The 13,225-nt window shown below is 39.4% G+C and overlaps 1 protein-coding gene across 5 annotated transcripts in view; it reads right to left on the bottom strand.

Annotated features, from left to right (window-relative positions):
- The window catches only part of PRLR (prolactin receptor), a 154,977-nt gene that overhangs the window by 65,208 nt on the left and 76,544 nt on the right, over positions 1 to 13,225 (bottom strand). For all 5 annotated transcript variants that reach the window (XM_048291007.1, XM_048291008.1, XM_048291011.1 and 2 more), the window contains one exon: positions 4,154 to 4,244. The gene's annotated coding sequence lies outside the window, so the exon portion shown is untranslated. The remainder of the gene's footprint in view (positions 1 to 4,153; positions 4,245 to 13,225) is intronic.

Below are 13,225 nucleotides of genomic sequence, written 5' to 3'. Positions count from 1 at the left end.
AACAATTATTGTTCCCTCCTCTTCTCCTTTTCCTTAGCTTTATTGCCAAGCAGAAAACACTGTATAGAATATCTCCTTGGTTAGCATGGTTCAGGGGTCCTGTCTGTGTCCTCTCCCAAGCTCTTGGCCATGCCCAGAATGTGGAGGGGGAATGTTGGAGAAATAGCCTTGATGCTGAGTGAGGCTGCCCAGTGGTAGCCTAAACACCAATGTGTTACCAGCACCTTTCTAGCTACCAATACACAGCACAGCACTGTGAGGGCTGCTATGGGGAAAGTCACCCAAGCCAACCCTTCCTGAACTTGCCAATGCCAAAAAAATGTCAAATGGCACTCTGCAGAAGCCAGGCAAGCTGCCTGTCCCACTGAAGTATAGGATATTGCTATGCTGGATGATTAATGCTTATACAGTTCTCCTTATGGAAAAAAGATTATTACTCAAGGGATCCAAGAGTTCCGTGGGAAGCGTGTAAACCCCAGAAGTGTTTATGTAATCACTACTCCCCCTTGAGTGCACACTGCAAATTTCCACTGTTTTGGACATGGTCAGGAATGTTGCTGGATACCTGATTAAAAGAATGGGATAAGAAACTAAGAGAATAATGTGAAAAGCCCATCTCCATTGCACAGATCTGGGTTGCAGAAAAAATATATGTATGTATATATAACATTTCTTCTTCATAACCCTCTATTTATTTCGGCAGTGAGACAGGCACATTCTCTAAACAAAGCTCCCAAAACATTTAGCATGGGTTAACGCATGGAAGAAAAGCAATAGTGCATAAAAAGGAAAGTGCAAGTTCAAGGCAATTGCGCCACTTATCAGTGTGGTAACCTGTACCGACCTGAGCAAGAAGTCAACCAAACAGGGCTTTAGAAACTCAGCAACAGTTATCCCTAACATGGCCAATGCTGACTAAGAAGGGGTATCTGAAAGGTGATTATAACCCTGTGCCTTTTTCCTTTCCTCACTTTTTTTCCCAAGGATCCCCCCTCGCTTGCATACACGTTGGTAAATGCAGTCAAGAAAGCAGCAGGAACACTGGCCAGACCTGTCCTGCAGGTGTTGCCCAGCCACTGTAGCAGCAGGAAGTGCTTGAGGGCATCGCAGCCTCCCCAGCTGCCAGAAACTATCTTCTTCCCACAACAGGCAGCACCTAACTTCACAAAACTATAGTTCAGCCTTTCATATTTTTTCCTGATGCGTCAAAGGCTCTAAAGTGAGATAATCTAATACTCCTGCATACAAGAATCATCTCTGACCACTGCCTAAACCTGCAATGAAAGTATGTGCTAAGGCAACCAAAATAATAGCTGAACCACACAATTACAAAGAGCTGACACTGGCATCATGGTTCAGTCCTCAAAAAATTTTTTTTTGAGTTAAGGTAGATCTGTAGTATCTGTGATTTGTCATCCACAGGCTTCTCTGTAGATCCACCCTCACAGAGACAACAACTGGGAGCAGTTGCTGGACAAAAGCACCCGAGTCACCCAAATCACCTGCTATTATGAATAATCATATTGCATAAGCTTCTTAATTAGCTACTCAAGAATTTTTTTAAGTAGCTATTTCTTTGGCTCTGACTGTTGTTACTGGGAAGTGATCTGGTCTCTAATTCCTTTAATGGAAAAGAATAATCTTCCTATTTTTCCCTAAAATTTATTCTCTGTTTTATGTCTGCTTGTTTATAGTTCACATCAGAGTTTTACATTTTCATTTCTTCTCTGTCTTTAGTGTTACAGCCTTCTCCTGGCATTCTTTCTGCCCTCTACGACATGTTATGGAGAGATACAATACCCCCTTACAGATGGCAGACAATTGGATGGATGGGGCTTTGATATTCCTGCCCATGGTACAGAGGATTGGTGATCTTAAAAGGTCCCTTTCCACACCAACCATTCTATGATTTTGTCCCTTGTATTTCTTGCTAGGCTAAAAAGATTATTTTTGTGATATTTTCTTGTAAGAAAAGCTACTTCAATACCAAGAATAGAAGCTTTCTTTGCACCTGATCAAATTTTAATTCATGTTCCTTGAATGAGAATGAGCAGAACTTCACAAATTACTTTGACATTTTCACTAAAACTTTGAATAGCATCATTAACACTCCTCTAATTCCACTAGAAATAATTCAGCTACATCAGGCGGACACTCCTAGACCTGTGCATGTCAAAGTAATTAGTCTGTTTTTCCAACTAATGAGCTGCTGGCTGAAACAGTAATTTTTGTTATTAGTCCAGTCTCAGTCATTGATTCAAACAAATATTAAAGATTCAGATCCAACACTTATCCTGAGGAATTCCAGAGCTAACCCTCTCCTACACAAGAGCTTTCCTTTCATTGCTAGTGTTATTATGTATGGAGAGACAGTCCTACAAATGTTTTCTAAATCCCACTTCTCAATTTTGTAGTTTCCTATCTATTAAGGAAAGGTGTTTTACTGAAGATGGATGAGATTTACTGCACTTCTGGATAGACAGCTATCAGTCTAGCTCACATTGCTTCAACACTTCATTCTACTCAGAGCTGTTTTGAAGTTCCCCATATTTTCTAAATTTCTCTAGCCACTACAAAGCTGTCTGCTTAATTCTCTCCAACATCTCCTTTAATATATATTTTATGTACATAACATTCTTGAGTCATCTTGTAATATCTGAGAAAAGATTTTATCCTTACATGCTCTGTTTTTGTATAACACTTCCATACAATTATGTGATGGAGATTCCCCATTACCCAACATTAGTAGACGACTTCAGAACTCACCAAATCATCTGTGAAAAGAAATCTTGTGCAAAAACCTTGAAAAATACAGACTGCAAGTAATTAATAACTGTGCAAACCAATGCTGGAGAAAAGTTAAACATCTACTAAAAACTGTATGCTTTTATGAAATGAAAAGCAATGTTGAAACCAAACTCAGTGAGTTGCTGTGTGTTAGCAATTTGGGACATTGTTCTAAGATCTGTAGGCAGTATATTTTGTATTAGCAGCCTGGCTTTCTGTCACAGTGTCTGCAACACTCTTGGTTTTGTGGTTCTCAGATCTCATATTGTCTTACAAAAGCTGGCTTTAGCCCAGATGTTTATCAATTCATCATTTCAGCTCCTTCAAAAATCTTCCTCAATTTTAAAAGCAAATGTTTGGGTTTTTTTTTAAAATTGAAATATCTGATTTTTCACATAAAGATTCAAGTTATATACTCAGGTTTGTTTCTTCTGTTCAAGGAATAAAATTCTCACAAAACCCACAAAGTTATATACATTTACATCAAAATGACAATGCCAAGCCAACACACACAGCTTTTTTGAGAACAGGTTATTGTAAAAAAATAGCTTTTTGTCTGGTGATAGTAGTTTCTAAAGAAATACGAAGTTTTCAGATGGCCTTTCCGGTTTTGTTTGTTCAACTTCATTACATAAACCTGAGGGAAATACTTAGAAAGAAATTGCCTACAAAGATTTAGTCCTGTGTTTACCTGAAAGAAAAAAAACCAAATAATAAAATAGCAAAATAACACATCCTGTTCAAACCCACAGGGAATTCCATTATATCGAACAAAATTTACTTGCAAATAATTTAAGTGGACTTGACCTAAATCTGCTTATTAACAAAGTCTGAAGTGTTTTTGCAAGAGTTTCCACTGAAGTCTTTCCTTTCAACTCGGTGTTTCTTTTCAATAAAGGCAAAACCTAGTGGATACTTACTAACATCTAGGTTGCTTATTCCAATACTCAAATAATTACCTGCCTCACAGTTTAATTTAAAACATGAGAAATTAATTTTCTTGGGGTAATGCTCCATTTAAAACTAATTTCCAAGATCATACAAATTTTTGGTAATAGCATGATACAGAAATATTTTGTAACTCTAGGCTAATATGAATTTCATGTCAGCAGTAGTTTGCCCACAGCTTAAGTTTCTAATGGGGTACTCACAGTAGGGCTCTATCCAATAACTCCACATACCCTGGTTTTTATTACGTAAGCAAATCCCAAGTTATTTCCAGACACAAAGTTCAAGGACAAAAGGAAAAACATCGGAACATGCAGTACCATTTGCACATTTGAGGCTAATACATTTCATGCACTTAATCAAGTAACTCAAGATAATCTGTTTCATCCACAGAAAAGTCAGAAGTAACTGATTTTACCACGGTCTCTTCTGAGGCAGTCTCCACTGATTTCAGAAACCTTCTTTGATTCCAAATCTCCTGGCTGAAGTGCAGTGTTGTGGCTTTCCTCCTGTCAATTGGCACAAAGAATATGCCATGTGAGTAGTCAGCCTGTGCCCTTCTTTTCCCTATGGATGCCTACCATGCAGTCCTTATCATCATCCCTGTTAACCCATCTGGCGGGGAGAATCATGCTCAGCACTGAAAGGGTGTTGCTACCCTGGAAGCTGCTCATTTTCTCAGCAGTTCTGAGTCAGTGATAGTCTCCTCTCTGTAAAGATTACCTTCATTACTCACTACTTTCTACCTACTGGTTTGTATGTAACCAGGGGCTTCATCTCCTGTACAAAGACCTCTAAGCCATGGTGCGACCCAAACTACCACACAGGATTACCTCCTTCCCACCTTTATTTACCTTCATGACAATTGTTGGCCAGTTAACTCCATGTGATTTTGTTTTCTCTTTCATCTTGAAGATTTAACCAGGCAGAGGCAAAAGTAGTACTGCTCTCTCCAGTGATCTTTTGGGAACACCTCTAAGAAACCCTATAGTCTTTGGAGATTCACTGCGTATTTTTTCTGAACTTAACATCATTAATGTAACTCAAAACTTCAAAAACCATTACAAAGAGATAGTGCTTTGGGATTTAAAGTGGTCCCTATAGCTTAAGAAGAGCTTTAGTATTCTTTTCCAATCTGTATTTGTTACGGTTTAACAAAATCAAATTGAGACACAACCAATGTAATCTAAATTTCAGGTCTTCTGTGTTAGATACTGTAGCCTATTCTGATCCAGAAAAGCCTGATTCCGCCAAAAAAACAACTGGCTTGTCTCTGTTCTTACACTGAACTCAAAAGAACTACACCTTCATCTAATGCTTCTGCTTGCTAGATCATGTCCAATTTTTGTGGGAGCTGAGAGGACTAGAGAATGTAATCCAGAAACAACAATATATTTGAAACCACTCAAGGATGCAGACAAGACGAAACTTTACTAGTACTGGGCCCTCTTAAAAGCTTGTGAAAAGCCATTTCTTCTACTAAAAAAATCGTAAATACATTTAGATTAAGAAGAAAATCAGTTATTTCTTATAAAAATGCCCAGTGGAAAATTTTAGGAACAACCAAAAATCTTCAGATTAGAATGATTTTTCGTTTTATTTTTCTCTGTAACTAGAACAAGATCAGACCTCAGAGCTAGCCTGTAAGGGTCATCATGATATGTCTTTTTTTAAAGAACAATGCAGTTGTTTAAATATCCATTCATCTGACCAAATTTACTTTTGACTTCTGGTCAGTGGTAACAGTCTCAGGATATTTTTAAGCTTTAGAAATTGAAGATTATGTAAGTTAATAGTTTTCTAGCAGAAAGCATACTTGTAAATCAGTATTATTTTGGTATGTCTTCAGGGGATCTCTATGTTCAGCTGTAACTGGACTTTTGAACAAACTGCACTTTTCCTGCACCTGCAATCTTCATTTTTTGCTGGCATGGTGGTTTACTGTACCATGTACCTTGCCTGTGGCATTCTCCAACTAGCTACACAAAGATACAGCCTCTGCCTGACTTTAAAATTTACACAGAGAAACACAGTCTGTGTATTTTTTAACTCTGGCCATCTATTTTAGGCAACACAGAAGAGAGCTTCAGTGCAAGTCACGCCATTTGATTTCAGTTTATGTGTTACAGGGTAAGGTATTTGCTTTGTAAAATGCCCCAGAATGTTTGCATTAAGAGAGCCTCTCTAATGAAAAAATATGACCAAGTTCTTGAGGCAAATCCCTTCAGCACAGCTGGGGACCAAGGCAACGGGGAAACAAAAGGCGGAGAGGGGCACGCGCGTCACCTGCCCCACGTGGAACAGTGCGCTTGGCAGGCTGGTGGCTGCTGCCCTGCATTGTGCTCATGTCCCAACCACTGGGAAACGCTCATGCAGGGTTTGGGCCCTCAACCAAAGCTGAGAGCTAACCCTTATGCTGCTCTGCAGCTGAGCAGGACTGTGCTGCCAGATCTGCAGCCCATCCTGCCAGCCAGGACACCTGGGCCTGGCTCTCAGGGCGCATGGAAAGCCAGCCTCCCGCCAAGATAAACATGGGAGGCTTCCCAGGGGGAAAGCAGCAGAACTGAGGAGACCAGAGGGAGATTTTAATCTATCAGTTCTGTATCAAACCTGATGAAACTTTTCTTAGCATGACACTGATTTACTAAAATGTTTCTCACTTCAGCTTAATCCACACCAGTGCCTATAGCAGGCGGATGTGAACTGGAAGGAAAAGGAAATAACTAACTCATTAAAATTATGCAGCTGAAATAAAGAAATTAATAAATGGCAACAAACTCCTTAATTTGTTGATTTAATCTCTTTTAATTTTTCCCATGAAGCAGTTAATAAGGCAGTTAATGAGCTGCCATTCATCATTGGATACTGAGCGATCCACATTCAAGAGGCTGATTAAACAATATACGTGCTTATTTCATTCTGGCAGCACAACAGGATTGAGATTATTAGTTAGGAAAGAGATCAGACATTTTGAGCAGAGGAGAGGCAATCATTCTAGTTATACCAGTCTGAAGCTATTCTCATAAAAATATAATATTAACTTTTTCCTTATTTGGATTAGAACAAAGTTAAAACACCTAAAGCATGATATGAGGTATAAACCAAAATAGGGCACAGGTTTTCAACATTCAGAATTACTCCAACTCTAAAACAGAAGGGGGTCAACACAGCTAATGGACATCCACCTTCAAAAGAAATTTCTCTCTACAGACAGTGATTGCTAGAATAAAGTTCAGCCTACTCATAAATTACAGATGTCAACCCATGGGAAAAAAAAGTTCATATTTTGGAGTAGGGGGTGATTTTGTTCTAGTCTTTTTTGGTGGTGCTGAACAGTAAAGTCAGTTTATACAGTACGGTTCTTAAACTAATTTCAGCAGTCCTGACCAATAAACTCCAGATATTTTTACTTCTCTTAGCATCATTTCCTGTACTCCCATGAATCCGCAAAGAATCAGCTCAAGGAACTAAAACTAATTGCTTTTCTTTTTGCAGAGCTAATTATTTTCGTTGGTTTTTTATCTCCTTGAACAAATCAGATTAATATCAGTCAAAGAACAAGAGTGGAAGTGGAGATGGTTTGAATTCTTATGCAATAACAATTAAATCCACTTTGTTTCAGGCAAACGCTAAAGATAATCCCTGTGAAGTTTTGGTTCAGCTATGAGGATGTAGCTAAAAGGTAAAAATGTCAAAGCCAATGAAAAACTAGTTTTTTACTGCCTGCTATCAAAGTACTATTAAAATATGTCTCTTCAAACAGAAAATTGATTGTTTATATCCATTAAGGCTGTCCCTACATAGTGAGTGACCTGTTGAACTTAGTAAGCAGCAGTCTCTTGACAGCAACGAGCTGAAAAGCAAAACAAGAGTGGAAATACAGTAAAAACATTTTTCAGGTACTCATGAGTATTGGTTATTACCTGCAACAATAATCCCTCATGCCTCTTTGAATGAAAACAGCTGATGCTATAAATCCCAGTACAACTGTGATGACATAACCAGACTTCCATGGATTTACTAGACAAGAGTCGTAATAAGCATCCATCACATAACTGAAGAGCTTCTAAGCCTGGATGACCTTTGGCTCAGCTATCTGAATCACAGAAGTTAGCCACACACTCCTCCTTGAGACGGGAAAACGTAGATGTTATTTGAGGGAATCATAGAGAGATTTTGCTGTGAGTATTCAAATCAGCTAAAGACATAAAGAGAAACTTTTATCAAGTAGCTGAAAGGATCCCCACGCAATGGGATAACAAGACAAAAGTCTGAGAAGAAAAAAATTGGGAACATGGTGTTGATTCTTAAGCTATGGCTACTGGTCTTCCCATAGTCAGAAAAAGAAAGTTTTAAGGCCAGGTGGAAAAAATTTCAGGGGGGACAAAGTCCTACAGATCCAGTAAAAATTATCTTCTATTTGTAGAATCTAGCCCATACACTCTACACTGTCTTTGGATGCATAGTCCACATAAAGTTGTGATTCCTCATATGTAGAAAATTAAAATTTCAGGTTTGTGTTAAGCACTATCCGCTATCAGTGGTCAGAACTGAGCAGCAGCTCCCCAGCAACAGGGTCACAGTCCTCAATGCAGACACTGTTTACACAAGGAGTGTAGGTTACAGTGACCTCTCTTCCAAATGCTAGAGGTTTAATTCTACAACACAATGATGAACACCAATACAGCTGTTTAGCTGGCCCTGCACTGCACGGCCAGGAAAAGGGAGGAAAAAAGCTGCTTTCCTCCTCCTTCTGGAGCATTCCAGAGTCCTGGTCTGAGCTTGTAAATTAATTTTTACATGAGTCAGGAAAGAGCAATCACGTCACCATTCCTTTGCTTCCAGGATCCACTCAGCAGTGACGGAGAAGGGCAATGGAGCTGGGGAAGGGTCTGGAGCACATGTCCTATCAGGACCAGCTGTGGGAGCTGGAGGTAGCAGTTTGGAGAAGAAGAGGCCCAGGGGAGACCTTATGACTCTCTACAGCTCCCTGAAAGGAGGGTGTATCCACGTGGGGGTCAGCATCATCAACCAGGCAGCTGGTGGCAGGACAAGAGGACACAGTCTAAAGTTGTTCCAGATGAGGCTTAAGCTGAATGTTAAGAAGAAATTCTTCACAGCACTGTGATTAGCTATTAGAATGGGCTGCCCAGGAAGATGGTGGAGCCACTGTCCCTGCAGGTGCTTAAGGAAAGACTGGATGTGGCACTCAGTGCCAAGGTCTGGTTGACATAATGATGTTGGGTCATAGATTGGACCCTGTCACAGGATGAGAGGGAGCTTCAGACAAGCCCCGCCTTAGCCTCGGATTTTTGGCAACTGCTTAAATTTAAGAAATCACTCTGGTACGCAGATTCGAAGGGATGGTAGATCAGGTCTATTTATAAAATTAATTATTTATTAAACAGACCATAGATAGATAAAATAATCAGAGTCACTTACTGCAAAGTATAAAAGTAGAAAGCACTATTCGTAGATTACTGCATAACATAAAACAGTGCACAACACCAAGGTTGCACCTATATTAAAGCTAGAAAAAGAAATAGTACTGATTAGGGGCCAAATGTAACTTACCACCAAAATAATAATAATAATAATAATAATAATAATAGGAATAATAATGTACACAGATTTCTTCACTCAGCCTCCAGAGGAGTAACTGCAAAGCAGGCATCCCTGCTCAGGTGAGAAAGTCCACACATTTCCAGGGAATGTGTAGAATATTTCTGCTTCGTGAAAATTTTGGTGTAGCTTTTGTAAAGTGAGGTGTCTGACAGTCAGAAGTCCACCTTATCTTCCAGATTTCTCTCCAACAGTAAGATGTTTATTGGCAGCTGGGAGATGCCAGATCGCTGTTAACCCCACGGCACTAAAATACCTCACTACAAGACAGCTTGTCCTGTTTGAGTTATCTGACTGTTAACAAACAACTGATAAGCTCTTGTTGTGGGATGAGATGCCCTGCTACAGACTCTATGATCTCAGAGGTCTTTTCCAACCTAATTGATTCTGTGATTCTGTGACAGTGAATGGTGTATTTTGTTGGAAACTGATCTGTCAATTTGTATACTGTAAAGGACCATGTTTCAAGACTTTGGCACTGGAGAATTCAGAGTTGTATTTTGGGATACTGTGGAATGGAACTCAAACCTGAGTTCTGACATGAGAGGAACAATGTTAACAGATGTAAAGAAGCGAGATTCTTTGGCAAGGCTGCAGCATGAAGCAGAGCTTTCATTGCCCTTCGATAAATTCAGCTTTGAAGAAGGAAAACAAGGATCATTACAAGTTTGTTCTGTTTAAGAAAACATTTTTTCCAAATATTCAAATAGCATAATAGATTATAGAAAATACAGGCTCAAGACTTTCTGTTTCTTGATTCAGATCAAGAACCTGAACGTAAGTCTTCTTTTCCTCAACTACAGAGCTCCTGGCTTTGGTGGAATAGTTGTGTCCACCTTTTTATAAGAAAATCCATCTTGTTCTGATGATGCCTTACTTAATCTTCTATATCATATATGAACACTTGAATGGGAGGTCCTCTGGTATGTCCTGTCCCTGCTTCTTTGAACATAATCTAGGTATGTTGCTCCATCAAAGTTTTTCCTTCAACAGTTCTGTATTGCCCTGACACAATACTTTTGTACTGTCCCTTCATTCCACAAAAAGAAAAATGAAAACACTCCTCCCTATGCATTAGCAATCTTCTGAAACCTTTCTGGTGGTTCCTTGTTGCTTCCATCCTCCAGACTTAGACTACCCAATTTTTATCAGGCATAAAAATCCCCAAGCCATACCCATTTCTATCTCCTAGGTTTTCTGGACTGCTTTCTTTGCAGCAATTTCTAAAACTCACTTAAATGTAATTTTAAAAAAATCTTTTTGTATTTCCATCCCTGTTCCTCCCAAATGTTCACAACAATGCTTGTCCTACTTCCATAATACACTATGATTTTAATGCATCTCTGGGCCGCATCACGAGCGTATCTCACTCCTAACAACCTTACACAGGAATCCAGGTCTTCTTGAGATTTAAAGAGCCCATTGTTACGATCCGGTTTAAACACAGAAACGCAAAGAAAGCTAAGTCTCTGTGCATAAATCGGAAAGAACTTAGAAGGTTCTAAATATTCCCAGAAAAGAGATTAAAACCAAACGACATTAAATGTTGGTGCCAAAAAATTGATATATTTTATTTAATGGTAAAAGAGGCAAAGAGAAAAGTACAGAAAAGTAAGAAAAAGCCAAGGTTACTACAAAGAAAATCATAGGATAGGTCACCACCACACTGTGCTACCTTTAGTGCTGCCAAGATGGGGTGGGGGGAGCAAAACAGTCTTTGCCCTTTTTTGCTGCTGTTCGAAGCATCTTTTCTGCCGTCTCCGATCTCTGGAGCAGCTGGGCTGGAATGCGGCCTCCCGCCCTCCGAGCTGCAGGCGCGGTGCCCGGTCCTGCAGCCGAGCCTTGGCCCACTCGCGGTGCTCCCAGCACGGGATGCAGCAGCAGGGCAGGGGTTCCACAACTCACTCGTGGTTCCGCTCCAGGGGTGCAGGTTCGGGGGGTTCTCCTCAGGCGGGCGGCGTCGGCTCCAGGAGGCCTCAGAGAGTCTCGCAGCAGGCGATGGTGGTGCTGGGGGGAGAGGCAAAGGTCAGGGACTCTGCCCCTGGCTTTTCCCTCCGACTTGCACCAGTTTCACCTTCCTTTTTATGGGCCTCAATGCGGGCTAGCCAGGGTCCAAACCGCCCGTATTATGACAAGCAGACAAAATGATGAGGCATTTTGGAGCTTTTCAGGTTTTGAGCAGTCAAAATGACAGAGCATTTTTGAAGCCTTTCAGGTGTTGAGCGGTCATAATGATGAAGCACTTTTTGGAGCCTTTCTCTTATTATTAGGCTCTTACACCAATTACAGTTAATTTTCTACAATACAGCAGCAAAACAACCTGTCCTTCCTAAATTCAATACATTTTTCTCCTTATGCTACTCCTTACTCGTCACAGAATGCACTGCAGAAATGAAGTCAGACTAATTAGTCAGCTAATTATGTATGTCCACACTTTCTCTACCTCTCTTTACAGGACTCTACTCATGGCCTGCATCAAGAATAGACATGATTAGATTAAAAATACCAGGGACCCCTCTGATCATCTCTCAGACCCCATCCAATGTCGTTACTACTGAGTTATGGACGAGCCTCAACTTCTGTATCTCAACTTAGCCTGTTCGAACTATTCCTCCTTGAAGAGTTATTAAACATTAAATGAACCAGAGAGCATAGTACAGCAGCAAAAACATTCATCTGCAATACTGGACAGCCAGGATACTTGCTATAGTTAACACTGTATCATTTATGAAGAATTAAACTACTGACAGAAAAAATGAAACTATTTCATTTTCATTAATATTAGATATTAACACCTGTTAACTGCTTGGTGATGTGAAGTAAAATGATTCCAGAGTAGCTATTCAGATTTCTTTCAAACTAGAAAAAAATGATATCATAGTACTTTTATTCTACTGGATAGATTATTAAAGATATAGGCTAAAGTTGAAAGAAAGCAAGGACCTGGAACTGAATCTCTAAAAATCCATGAGAATGAATGTCCTAGTTTCTCAACTACTTTGGCTAAAATTTCTGGTTAAAAATTATATTAAGAACCACAAGGATTAGACAAAGAAACACGGAAGTTTGTTCTAAAAACAAAAGAGTTCAATCTTAGAAGAATTATAAACTCATTTAAATAGGCTAGTATTTTTTTTTTTAATGAAAATAACTTGTAACTAAGTTCAGAACTTGTTTATCAAACCAGATATTAAACACACTAATTCAATAGCTGCACTATCCCCCTCATGCTTTTTATGGGGTCAGGTGATGCTTTCAAAAGACCTGAGTGTCATAAAACACCATCTGCTTTAAAAGCACCTCTTTACTTCATCAGCTGCACCTCTGGGTTACACTGCTGCTGTGGAATAATATTCAGATTTTTTGTGTCTGAAACATAAAATGTTTCTGCCAGTATCAGTGCCATTCACATATAAACCATATAGTTCTGAATCAATTAGCTTGAGCATTTAAATTAGTATTACTGCATTAATATAACCATCCACAGGGGCTAATATATGCTGGTTTTTAGTGTTGTATAATGTAGCCAATTCCCCTTACAATTTTAGTTAACGAAAGACTCTTTTCCACATTTTCTTCCAAAAACTGTTGTGTAACATCACTGTGTACTGTAAATAGCTTCCCACTTCCATCTGCTGTCTGCTCTAAACTGCTCTGGTTTGCAAAGTTTTTGTTTTGAAGTTCTTCAGCATAAAGCATTTGTTAGCCTTGTTGTAATTTCTTCTGGGCTATGGCTTCCAGTAAGTGGCATTAGCAGAGGCAGTGGCACTAAAGGCTATACTTAATACATTCTTTCTAGTTAAGAGTCTAAAAGAGTGCCTAAAAAAATTCATTTTAATGAAGGCATTTCACAACAGATTGGACATCA

The sequence above is a fragment of the Corvus hawaiiensis genome, chromosome Z, assembly GCF_020740725.1.
Source record: "Corvus hawaiiensis isolate bCorHaw1 chromosome Z, bCorHaw1.pri.cur, whole genome shotgun sequence".
Classification (NCBI taxonomy): Eukaryota; Metazoa; Chordata; class Aves; order Passeriformes; family Corvidae; genus Corvus; species Corvus hawaiiensis.
Note: the sequence above shows the minus strand (reverse complement) of the source record. Positions and strands in the feature narration are given on the sequence as shown.